Source organism: Cupressus sempervirens, chromosome 11 (genome assembly GCF_028749045.1).
Source record: "Cupressus sempervirens isolate cs-2001-9-10 chromosome 11, ASM2874904v1, whole genome shotgun sequence".
NCBI lineage: Eukaryota > Viridiplantae > Streptophyta > Pinopsida > Cupressales > Cupressaceae > Cupressus > Cupressus sempervirens.
In genome coordinates, this window is record NC_143128.1 from 1,806,995 (window position 1) to 1,821,057 (window position 14,063).

The following is a 14,063-nucleotide window of genomic DNA, read 5'->3' on the forward strand; positions in this document are numbered from 1 at the left end:
CCAGCTTCTTGATGCGACCAGCACATTGCAGGGGTGAGTTCTACACCATCAGATCTGCGCAGATCAGCGGTAGGCGCTATCTTGCCATAGAGAAGGCGTGCAAATTTTACGATAGTGAGTTAGTGCCCATGCACCATGTGTCCTCGTGGGCCTGGATTTGGAAGCACAGTAAGTAAGACGATCAATGGATGATGTTCATTGCAATCATCACAGTTGACATAGCGGTTAGCGCGCGGTTACGGTTAGATGGTAAGGTGGCACAGTCAGGTTAAAACCCTTAGGCGCTATGCCGCTATCGAGATCTTCGAAGACTTGTTCGATAGCGACATAGTGCCCAGTCTCACGGAAAGGGTGGTAATCACCCAGTCAAAGGTAAAGAGACTGCTAGGGTGGCGAGATCGAAGGTGTGATTGGCCTGCATGGCCCAGTTGGCTCATCGAGCCTATTGACTGATCAATTCAATGGATGCACGAATCATGAATGATGAGAAGTCCGGGTTTTGCCACAATCTGATGGTGTAATTAATTGCCACCAACTCAGAATGAATTACAAGTGTAGAAAGACACTCCATCCATCCGATTGATTCATCTACCATGTCAGGGAATGTTGTAGCACCATTCCTGTCTTCTCCAGGCTCTTTCTCAGAGGGATATCCGATTTCTTGGTATGTAGGCCATGTTCAATCAGATCTTTGATTGGATTCTCAAGATGGAAAGTTAATGCCAGTAGGTGAGAAGTGAATGTAATGTAGAAATCTTCAGTTATGCCTAATCTATAAAGGCAATTTGGTGACTTGTTCTTAGGGTCGACTCTCCTTGATTTTCTCTGCTACTGCTTGCAGACTTGCAGTGTAAAAATCCCTTTGTCTCTGAGCTAGATAAGCATCTTGTATCATCTCTTTCAGCCATCAACGTGTATGTGTATCATTTTTGGCTCTCATTGATGTATTGTTGAGATTAGCAGTCTGCATACTGTAGCTATCTTTGGCCTATTGAATAATATACAAGTGAAATCTTCTGTTCCTAGTGTTATTCAGTTGGTTTCTTGATTCGTATGTGGTTGTTGATCGATATAAGTCTGAATGAATGTATGACTTTGGATGTTACCCTAGTTCCCTAGTTCTGTAGCGCATGTATGGGAAGAAATGAGTCTGAACACTCTGTTTTGGTGCATCACTGCCTTAGATTAGACTAGGTAGATTTGCTTTAGTGCTCTCTTTCTCCCTTTTCCTTCTAAGAATAGATAGGTGCACCCTGACTATAAGAGGAAGCCAGCCTTCTCGGGAGGCTCTACCTCACAGTTCAAGTCCCACAGCTTGGAGGTTGTTTCCATGTTTCACTAGGTTGTCCTCACGCATAGGCCTTGGACAAGGGTGCAAACCTAAGTGACAACAGTTCCTAATGCACCATTTAGTGTGGTAGAGAAAATGAAGAAGACAAATGTGAACATTTCTATGTGGGATAATGTTGCTACCATACCAATGCAGAAGAGGATACTGCAGCAAGAATTAGAGAAGATTGAACCCAAGGATCAGCGATCTACCATGGAGAGGCCACAAGTCTAGTACAACCAGCAGGGGATGTGGAGACAAATAAAAAGGTTAGACCTGCTCCATTCTATGTTTCTCTGATTATAGGGTGCAAATTAGTCCACAATTGCATGATAGATTTAGGGGCTTGTAGCTCAGTGATGCCTAGTTGTGTTGCTGATGCTTTAGGAATGAAGTATGAGCCCATTGTTAGGGATGTGTTACAGTTGGATGGTAGTACTGTCAAAACTATAGGTATCGTTAGGAATGTGGAGATGGCCCTACATGCATGCCCTAGTTGCACTGTGATTCAAGACATATCTATTGCTGAAGTTAAGCCCCACTTTGCTATTTGTCTTTCAAGAGACTTCATTGCTCAAATTGGTCTATTCATATCCACTGATTGGTCATATATGTCTTTTAAGACCAGATATGGAGCCAATGCTTCAATTAGAGTAGAACCTCAAGCCCTTCATCACACTAAATCCTACAACCCCAACTACATCAATATGAATTGTTCCATTTTAGAAATGAACAAAAATGACACAGTAAATGAGCCTACCACTTCCATAGCAGAGATTCCTAATTTTTTCTTGGATGAGTGGGCAAATGCATATCAATTTGAGCCTATGTTAGAGACTCTTGAGACAGGCCTTAGTACATATTACATAATAGAGAAAGATGCTCAAGTTCCTGAGCTTGTTGGGACTAATGATGATATAAATGGAACATGGAGTATGTACTTTGATGGATCAAGGAATAGAAATTGATTAGGGGCTGGTATTATGTTGATCTCTCCTGCACAATTAAGATACTACTTCTCCTTTAGGCTCCAATTTAGTTGCACCAATAATGTGGCTGAGTATGAATCCTTGATTCAAGGCCTCCTACTTGCCCAAAAGAGAGGAATTCAAGCCTTGAAAGTATATGGAGATAGTGAGTTGGTAGTCAATCAGGTGAGAAACCAAAACACCACCAAAAATGGCCTGCTCAAGTTTTACAAATATAGAGTCTGGGATTTTCTTGAGGGCTTCAACACATTTAATATTCAGAGCATTTCTAAGAAAGAAAATAAACATGCTGATAGACTTGCAGCAATAGGCGCATCTTATGATGTACTAGGGAATCTTGAGGAGAAGAAGAAGAAACAAACAAAGGTGGTAGTGAGGCCTGCCATCCCTGAGAAGAACACTCATTGGCAGGTGTTTGATTGTAATGAGAAAATTGTGAGTTTCTTGTAGAATGAGGTAGAATTCTCAGATAGAAACTAGTCAAGACTGCAAGATCAGTATGGTGATCAGATCATTCATCTCAGTTCTAACAAGTTTCCCAAGGGTCTCATTACCTTGGAGAGTGTCTTTAATCCTGATGATCAAACAAGAGGCAAAGGAATGAATCTAGCCATAGAAAAGGATGATCATGCCCCAGTTATAATTGCTGATGGAAAATCTCTGAATATGGGGAAGTATGGCCTTAAGTGGCAGTGAAAAACTAGCAAATCAGGGTTATGTCAACTTGACACATAATTTTAAAGTGGTTTTGAACTTTATATCAAAAAGTTGTAAGAAAATAATCTATAGGAAATTGAATCTAGTTTCTAAACTATAAGGCCTTATCTAGAGAAAAAATTATTTGATTGGTCAAAAGTTTGGATTTTAATGCAATACTACAAAAATTTCTGGGCGAAAATAAAAAGTAGGTGTATGTCTAACCACCTTAATCATAATCAAATGATAATATTTTTAAATATAATTTTAGATATAAAAATTAGACTCATGCATGGATGTGATGCATATTTTTGGCAATTTTTATTCCAAATAAATAATTAATTATGAATTTTCTACTATACTATTTTCAAAATTAAAAAACTCCCGTGTTTGACCACCTTAACTAGTTCAAAAAAAATCAAAATTAAGTGTCTTTTTTTATTTTATTATTATACTAGTCAAAGTATAGAATGTGACACATCTTTTGGATTTCACAAATCTTATATGGTTTGAAAGTTATAGCTATTTTTCAACCAGTATGTCAATCAGCTCACTTTGTAGGTAATTCCATTAGAAAATAAGTAATAATTACTTACTAAACTCATAATTTGACAAAACTTATATTTATGAAAAGCTAAAAACATTCTTAAGAAACCCGTTTCATTACATCAAATTTTAGTTTAAAAAAGTCGTCAGCTACATGCTTGAAGTAAAAAACACATAAGAAAATGCCAAAAACATATTTTTGAGATGTTTTAAAGATGACCATATAAGGTTCGTATTGAAAGATATAGCAGGAATTATAAAGGTATTAATTGTTTTCATTTAGTATCAGGATGGGTGGAAAAAAAGTGGGAATAGATTTTGAAATTCTTTGAGGCATTTCAGAACTACATATTTTTCAGATTGCCACTTTTTGGCACACCATGATCCTACACATACCCAATATGGTCCATTGGATATTTTTCTTGTAAGGATGAAGGAGTTTTCTTAGCTATGCTCTTTTCCTTATCTCCCCTTTCTGGAGTCCTCTCTTTTTCTATGAGATCCACACTGGGAGTCTCTATGTTTGTAGAGTCCATAGTCCTTACCTCTATGTCTTGGTAAGTTTTCTAAGATTGTTCACTTATTTTCCCTTCCTCTAACACTTACTTAGAATATGCTTTTTATGACTCTTCCTCTTATTCTTCTTGGATTTCTACTTGGGCTATCCTTCTTTGGTGTTTGGAGGAAGAGGGGTAGTTGGTCCCTTGTCTACACAAACTGTAACTTGTATTGGGGATGATGGAGCTACCTCAGGTGCTTGTCACCCAAGTGGTAACTAACTCCAATCCTCCTATTGAGGTTGATTGGTTAGAGTGTCTCTTATATTTTCTCCCACCAATTTAATAGTCACTAGCATGAAATCAAAATCTAATATCTTAAAGAAACTAGTCCCCTCAACATCCTACTCATCTATCCACTATTGCATTTCTTCTTCTAAGGTTGTAGATTGAATGGGTTTCTCAACAATGGATGGAGGTGTGATTGTGCAGCTTCTTCTCCATTCTAACTTCATGGCTCTTGTGAGATGAGTCCTCTAGTTTAAAGGAATATTATCATTTTCATCCTCTTCTTTTGCTTCTTTTGGGATAGGTTCAAGGATTGATGGGAAAGGAATTACTCTCCTAATGACCTTTTGTCTCCTCTTTATCGAAGTCTTGATATTTCTTTTCTTAATAGTGGAAGGGGAGGTCTTTACCTCTTTTTGGGGTAGAGAAACCTCTTTCACTTCAGTTTTAGCTTCTCCTTGGCCTTGTTTAGCTGGTGACACTTAAGGATTATCTTGGGCTTGTGTAGCTTCCACATTCTCCAGCCCTTGTACATTTTCTTCTCCTTGCTATGGAGGTGCTTGAGTCACTTCCTCTTCTGGCTCCACCTATTGAGGCAAAGTTCTCTTCCTCTTTCCTTTACCCTTTTGAGCCCTATAATATCCAACTAGTGTATCAAGTTGGTGTACTATCTATGGTCTCACCAGTGACTGGGCTATAAATGTAGGCACTATGATTAATATCTAAGTTTATGAAATCTCAAGTTTGAAAGGTCTCTTGATCCAATCCTTTGTCAATTTTATGACATGCCTCACCCTATGATTAATTTCCAAGTTCTCTTCTTTTTCAACCTTGGCATTCATGATAGGTCTATCACCAATCCTTTCCTTGTTGAACAAAGGATCAAGAAGATCCTCCATGTCTTATTGCATGATCTTCAATGGAATATTTATCTTCAAAGCACTCTCTACTAGATATAGAGTCATCCTACAATAATCCCTCATGTGGATATCATAGTCATACATTGTGTTCATCTAGTGATCCTCAACCACATCCTCATGATGAAATGCCTTGCTATCTAGATGTTGAACTCTTTTAATCTTATCAAAATAGGGCCATGGAGAATTATATTCTTCTAAGAGATATTGATCCCATTAAAACTCAAAAGATGGAATTTATTGTCTTCAAACCACATTAAAACTTCCTATACTGATAGGCCACACCCAACACATTTTGTGTTACTTCCTGACTCTATCATATGCAGAAAAGAGTTGTTGAGAAAAATCTCCACTAGAATGAGTTTATCACTGGGATACCTAGGGAGCTTCTTATGGTTGATAATCATACCTGCTACCCTCAAATATGTGAATGTTCAAAATTACATGTAGTAGGCTCCAACTTCTGATACCTTAGTAGCTACTTCCTCTGGCATCCTTTTCACATAATCCTGCTCAGTGAACTAGATTATTGTGAATATAAGTTCATCATTTATGATCCTATATTCTTTGCTTTTCTCTAGAAGCTTCTTCTTCACCAGTTGAGGATATACAATATAGGGCCATTCATTTGCATCTTGCATGCTACCCTTCTTATAAAGCCCTAGATAATTTTTTTCTCTCATAGCTAACAAGTACACCAAGTATGATGTCATGTAAAATCTATGGTTATTCCTAACCACCACCAGCTGCTCACCTAAGTTCTTGCTAAGAATGGAAGCCCAATCAGTTAGCATCATTTTTGTCTTGATAGTCTTAATGAAATGGACCATCCATATGTTCAAGTGCCCTAATTCTAGAAAGCCCATGACTCTACTCAAGAGTATGATTAAATATCCAATATCCTCTTTCATGTAACATATTGTTATATCTACTTTTCCTTCTTTCCACCCTAGAGAAGTCTTCTTAATGAGGTATGATGACTATATCATTTCAGAAGCTTCATTAACATGTTCCTTTTACCATCTCTTAGATTGGTGATAAGTCAATCTAATAAATTGATCTACCCTTGAAAGATGGAACGCCTTCTCTATGTTATTGTGTTAGAGATCCAAGATGATCTCTCTGCTCTTCACAACCCTTTCTTCAAGAACATATCTTTCCACTAGTGTCATGATGAATTTTGAGGAATGTACTAAAACTAGATGTGATGTTGCATTAATAAGTCCTTTGTAGATAAAGGGGGTTATTATTAGAGACCTTTTGGTGGGTTTATTGCACAATGCTAGGAATGCGACCAAATTTGTATGACCTATTCCAATGTCCTGGATCTCTAAATAGTCATCAAACCTAATACAAACGTGACTAGGACCAAAAAACCCTAATTACTCAAAAAAAAACTAGAAACCTAATTTTATGACCCTTATGTGCAAAATAGGGTGCACGTAGAACACCTAATAGGTCTGCCTAGTGCACCTTTTATCTTTATCAAATTTTAATATATGGGTGTGTAGTACCACCATAATTTAGAGTTTTTCTTTTGCTTTTGTTTTTAAAATGTTTTGTATGTTTTGTAAAAAACAAGGTGCACAACTATGCACCTTATTTAGGGTTTAATGTTTTTTTTTTTTGCATGAAAAAAGTGGAGGAGGAACACCTAATTAGGTGTGGTTCTATAGTGATGGATGCTAGTAGAATGAAATGATGAAGGGAGAGAGGGGGGTCCTCTAGGTTTTATAGACCTAGGGACCCATGCACTCCTTGGTGTTGTGTAGCTACCCTACTGCACATCATGAAGGGTGACACCCTTTACTTAGTGCTTTGGCACACTAGAAAGCCTAGGGAGATGCATTGGTGCACCTTTTTTTTGTAAAATAAATGACATGCTCTCTAAAATTTGACTTTCAAAATTTGGGTTTTATATATTCAGGACCCGAATTTGATTGAGAACACTAGGAAAAACCCTAAAAAAGACTCAAATCCCAAACTAGGGATCTGAAAAGCCAAAAAATAAAGTAGGGGGTCCGCACTTCTAGGAAAAATGAGGCATGTATTGTGAAACCACAATAGGAACCAAGTCAGAAGGGATAGATGGGGATTGAGGGAGGGGTAGTTGAGGATAAAGTAATATAGGTAAATTTAGGAATTCAAAAGTATCTAGTATTTATAAATGTAATGTATTTTATTTTTATTACAATTTATTGAAATAAGCTAATTTTGAAAAAAAAAAAGTGAAGGTATCTAGGGAATATTCCCTATTACCTTTTTCTGTGGTTGAATTAAAATTTTCTTCATGTATTTTCCAGAGAACATTTTGTCTCTCTCAATTAGATGAAAATTGTAAATTTCTTTTTTCCTTCAAAGCTAGAAATTCCCCTAGAAATTTTAATAGTGACATAGTATGTTAATTTTTAGTTAATTTATTAAGTGGACTTGAAATAAAAAAATGATATAAATTTTGTATCTAATTAGGAGTGATTTTAAGTAGTTTATAAACAATGCAATAAGGTATCATTCATTGTATTAACAATATTTAAATAAACTGAGGTTTCAATATGCAAGTAAGGTAAATGTATTTAAATCAAACACTATTTTTTTTTACATGATTTTAAAGATGAACTATTGCATCTATCAATTGAATAACTCATTTATCCATATTCTATAAAAGATATCTCAAATACAATGTATTAAAAAAAATATTTCATGAAGAAATATAGAGAGTTATCAAAAAAAACTTTTGCAAAGCAATCTAATTGAAAGTAAGTCATGGTTTACAATTTAAGAATACTTGATCACGTAACTTGCTAATTTCATACAATAACTAAATGTTTGATTTATTAATACTGAATTTATAATATTTAGACCATCTCTTTCATGATCATTTTCAACACTAATATACAATATATCAAGTGGTATTACAATAGAGAAATCTCCAATAACATGATACCAAGAACACCATTAGTGTCCCAAGAAAATTGGGTTTTCTCCATCATGAGATCATATTTAGACAATCTACAAAGAACAAGAACCATGGAAGGCTCGCCTCCTAACCTAGGCCTTAATGTGAGGCCACACCCTAAGCTAGGAGAACTAATAACTGACTAGGTGATATTTAGAAAATAATCACAATGACACACTCAACATATAGTTCTCATCCAAGGTATGCACAATAGGTTTCATAATGAATGTATGACTAGGGAGAAGGTGGATTTTTTCCAAGTAGGAGATTTCAATCATGAACACAAATCATATGCCTCTTCTAAGGCTACCAAATCATATAAACTTCCATTTCTTTCTCTCCTTATTTCTCCAAAACAAAATTAGTTTGTATTGACAAGCAAGGGCCCATAACACCTTACTTTCTACATCTCCTCAACATGAGAAGAAACTTTGCACTAACCTAGAGTCTAGTTGAAGCCCTTCTATTGTGCATGATAACTTCTACCCTATCTGAGGGTAAGTAATGCCAACACTCCCTTTATATCTTCCCCAAAAAAACAAGGAAGAGAAACAAACAAAATCTACAATACCCATCCCTTACATGATACAAACACACACATACTACAATATGCAACAACCTAACACATACAAGTAATGAAACAAGGAGTATAACTATCACAGTAGAGAACCTACCTTCACAAAGGTTATGGAAATGAAACTTGAGATGAACTAAATCCTCTACTTCCAACTCCAAACTTGACTTCTCTAAATGTAAAGAATGAGTGAAAAACCTTCAACTCCTCAAAGGGACTCTAAATAGCCTCTAAAATCATTCACCCAAAATAGAAATAACTTCAAACTTGACTTAAGCCTCCTATGGTCTTGGCACTTGCCCCTATCATAAAGACAACATTTTAGAGGAGTGGAAACTTGGGTAACCTTATGGAGATGATCCATTTTCACACAAAAGGGAAAATGGGATACTTTAGGGGTCATGAATGTTTCTAGGAAGTTCTATATGGGTGTAAAAGGTTCCTAACCCATACATATACCACTTGGGCACTTGGATTACATTAAATTTGGCCTCTAGGATCCTTTTAGAACCTATAAAAGTGGCTTTAAATATTTGATCTTAAAAACCCTAAGGATGTAACATTTCCACTAAACCCTAAATAAGGGAAACTAATTAGGGTTACTAACTAATCATTCTTAGATTGATGGGTTACTTTGCTAGCCCTAAATTGACATTTCAGCACACATATGCATATAACAGGTGTCTAGTGACACCATAAGATTTTATTTACATAACATTCAATGTGTCATAATATATAGAATGATACACAAACCATCAGATTACGATACAAATAAAACACTTAACAACAAAATTTGAATAACTTTATTGGATTCAACCTCAGTCTTACAGTTTGTACATAGGGTCAATTACCGATTCTCTAATTAATTCCATGGTTAATTATTTGGCAAACTTAATTTGAATATAAGTAGTTTGATAACATCACATTCACATATATAAACCAAATTTGTATAAGCACATTGAGAAAAATACTAAAACCTTCATTTAAATAACCTTTCTCACTTTTTCAAACATATTTAATTTAAATAACCTGAGCTCTTCTCATGCTATGAAAGTAGTATGCATGGTTGAGAAGGGAGAGACCTTGCTAAATATGTCCACCATTACCAAAATAGCATCATCACATTGAGAAGACATGGAAAGACTAACAATAAAATCCATAGAAATAGTATACCACGTCTAATTTTGAATCGCATGAGGTTGAAGAAGACCACCAGGATGAGACTATTCTTCCTTCACCCTCTAACATTCAAGGCACCTCGTAACAATGCTAGAAATTTGCACTCTATAAGCCTGGTCAATTATATAAATACCTTAGATCTACATGTAGCTTCTTAACACTGGAGTGCACTGCATAAGGTTCTCTATGAGCCTCAAGTACAATGAGTTTATGAAAACCCCCAATGGAAGGTACATAGATACATCCTCTATGATGCAAAAGTACATCAAACTCCAATGAATACTCTGATTGCTTCCCTTGTAAGGGTCTCTAAGAATACACCAACTAACTTTTACATATAGCTCATCTTTAGACAAAATATTTAGGATATGCTCTCTTAAATCAATGCAAGTAGTCATAGATAAAAGATCATGGCACCTTCTACTTAAGGCATATGCAACAACATTCTCCTTTCACTTGATGTAATGAACATCAAAATCATACTCACAAAGGAACTCCATCCATGTTCTTTGCCTATCATTAAGGTTTGGTTGTGTAAATATTTATTGCAAGCTCTAATGGTTGGAATGAAGCTTGAATCTATGACCTAGAAGGAAGTTTCACCACCTCACAAAAGCATGTACAATTGTTGCAAGATATAGGTCATGAGTAGGGTAATTCAGTTTATGAGTCTTCAACTTCCTAGACTTATAGGAAATAGGTCATCCATCTTGAATAAGGACTACCCCTATACCATCAAAAGGTGCATCCGTGTACACCAAAAAATCTATAGAAGGATTTGGCATTGCAAGGATCAGTGCACTCATGAGGGATCTCTTAAGCTCTTGGAAATTTCTTTCACACTTATTTTTCCACCCATACTTCTTACCCTTTCTTTGAATCGATGTGATTAGGTGTGTCAATCTAGAGAATCTCATAATAAAACATTAGTAATATCCTGCTCGTCCCATAAAAAATCTCACCTTTGTGACGTCAATGGGTGTTGGCCAATCCATGATAGCCCCAATATTTGATGGATCTACTAAGACTCCATCACTTGATATGACATGACCCAAATAATGTATCTCAGCTATATAAAATACACACTTTGACAAGTTTCCATACAACTATTTTTCTCTCAAATTCTACAATACTTGTCTCACATGCTCCTCATACTACTTATTATGAGAATAAATCAAAATATCATCTAGGCATATGACTAAAAACATATCCATAAAAGGTACATAATACTCCATTCATAAGGCTCATGAATACAAATGGAGTATTCATGAGGTCAAATGGTACCACGATGAACTTGTAGTGACCATACCTCGTACGAAATGTAGTCTTGTAGATATTACTCTCCACAATCCTCAATTGATGATAACCTGACTTTAGATCTATCTTCAAGAATAGTTGGGCACCCTATAATTTATCAAAGAGATTATCAATCCTATTAAGTGGGCATCTATTCTTAATGGTTACTTTGTTCAACTATCAATAATAAATGCACAACCTAAGTGATCCATCCTTCTTTCTTATGAAGATAACTGGTGCACCCCAAGGTGATACATTAGGTTGAATATGACCTTTTTCTATGATTTCTTCAAACTAAGTCATTAACTCACCAAGTTCATGAGTAGTCATCCTATAAAGTGCTCTCGATACTGGCTCAGCTCTTGGTACAAGATATATGTGGAAAATTGACTGCTCTAGGTGGAGGCATAACAAGGAGCTCTAAAGGATCCCTTTCACATGCACTATCTAAGCTATGCATCAAAAATCATATGAAGAGATACTAGTCTCCTCACTCTAAAAATCACTTTATAAATACCATATTAATCCAAATACTCTACCCTCTTTTTTCAACAATCCATCCTAGCACTATGTGCATAAATCTAATCCATGCCAAGGACAAAATCATACAAACCTAGAGGAGTAATGCATATATCATACATCATGGTCATGTCTCCAATTTGAAGCTAACAATTATGTACCATGGAAGTAACTAACACCTTGGCTCCCGAGGCTAGCTCTACTTCCCAGAAAACATCTTGTCTAACTACCACCAGCCCACAATTTTCCACTATAGATGGAGATATGAAGGAGTTACTAGCTCTAGAATCAAATAAAATAGAAAGTATACTACCTTGTATTATACTTGTATCCTTGATAATTGTGGCCTGATGCTCAGCCTAGCCATTATCAACTGTAGTAAAAAATATGTATGATCTACCCATATCACCAATTGTAGGCTTTGAGGTAGCCCATCTTAGACCACTGGCTAACTATCCCTATGGACACTCTCTAGCTAGATGATGCATGCCACCACATTTTTATCATGCCACCACATGTGTAGTATGGTCCCTAGGTATAAGCATGTACACCTTGTGATGTGGATGGTTCTGGAACCCTTGACCTACTAGATTACTGGGGCACTTGGATTACATTAAATTTGGCCTCTATGATTATTTTAGGACCTATAAAAGTGGCTTGAAATATTTTATCTTTAAAAATGCTAAGGATGTAACCTTTCCACTAAACCCTAATTAAGGGAAACTAATTAGGGTTACTCCCTAATCAATCTTAGATTAATGGTTTACTCTACTAACCCAAAATCGACATGGTGACACACATATGCATATAATGAGTGTCAAGTAATAGTATAAGATTTACTTTTACATAGCATTTGATATGTCACAAAATATACAATGATACAAAAACAATTAGATTACAATACAAATAAAATAATTGACAATGAGGTTTGAATCACTTTATTGGATTCATCCTTAGTCTTATGGTTTGCACAAAGGGTCAATTACCAATTCTCTAATTAATTCCATGGTTAATTATCATACACACTAAATTTGAATATCACTAGTTTAAATACATTAAATTCATATATCTAAACCAAATTTTCATAATCACATTGATGAAAACACTAAAACTTTCATTCAAATAACATTTCTCACTTTTTAGACATATTTAATCATCCCTAATTGCATAACTAAAGCATTTAAAATATCCATAATTGTGAATCATTTACTAAAATATACCATCATAATGCATGCATACACATTAAACATCAATTAACATGATTAAGTATTTTTTTAAATAAAATATCACATGAAATAAATAATATAGATAATGTCCAATCCATGTCTCAACATATGAATCCATAATGTGTCAAGATATAATGTATCAAATGTGATATGATGAATCAAGGCAAGGCCTCACATACTCCCCCACTAGGCATGGAATTCCTCTTGGATTTCATCAAAAAGTTATGGTTATAGTGATGTCATCTACATTGCATCCACTGATGAAGCTGTGACCTCATCATAACAATCTCACTAGACCTTAACCTAGTCTAATTCTTGGTCTCGAAGAGCTAAGATCCATCAAAAAATGATATGGATAGGCTCTAAGGATAACTATCCATCTAAATCAACCTATAAGGCATCCTAGTCTATAATATGAGACTCTTCATATATATCCTCTAAGTATAGAAATATGGAACACATCATGGATGCATGATAGGCTAGGTGATAAGAATAGATGGTAATAAATTGGTCCTATCCTCTCCAAGGTTTCAAAAGGTCCAAGTAACTAAGGTGCCAATGTAGAGTCCTTTTGGAATTAAATTGGACTCTTGTGTGGTTATAGTCTTAAGAAAAATCTATTTTCTTTTTTTACTCTTGGTCAGTCCTCTTCACATCAACATAATTCTTCTATCTATCCTATTCCTCTCTAAGGCTCTGTCAAATCAAAGTCACATGCTACTCCATCTCTTTGATTATTTGAGGACCAAAAGATAATCTATCCTTGATCTTGTCCCAACTCAAGGGTGTTCTGTATGGTCTTTCATACAAGGTATGATTTGGTGGTATACCTATAGAGGAATGGTGTCCATTGTTATAGGGAAACTTGACAAGATGCAAGTATTCCTTCCATTTGACTTGAAGGTCTATCACATACCTGTGAAACATATCCTCCAACACTTGATTCACTCTCTTAGTCTTGTCATCAATCTAAATATGGTATGCTATACTAAAATAGAGCCTAGTACCCAATTTTTCATGTAGCTCTCTCCAAAAGGATGATGTGAATAG

General features: G+C 35.6%; 1 pseudogene; it reads left to right on the plus strand.

Moving 5' to 3' along the window:
• The first annotated feature begins 246 nt into the window (after positions 1–246).
• LOC149527938 (mitochondrial carnitine/acylcarnitine carrier-like protein pseudogene) overlaps positions 247–14,063 on the plus strand; it is a 117,726-nt pseudogene continuing 103,909 nt past the window's right edge.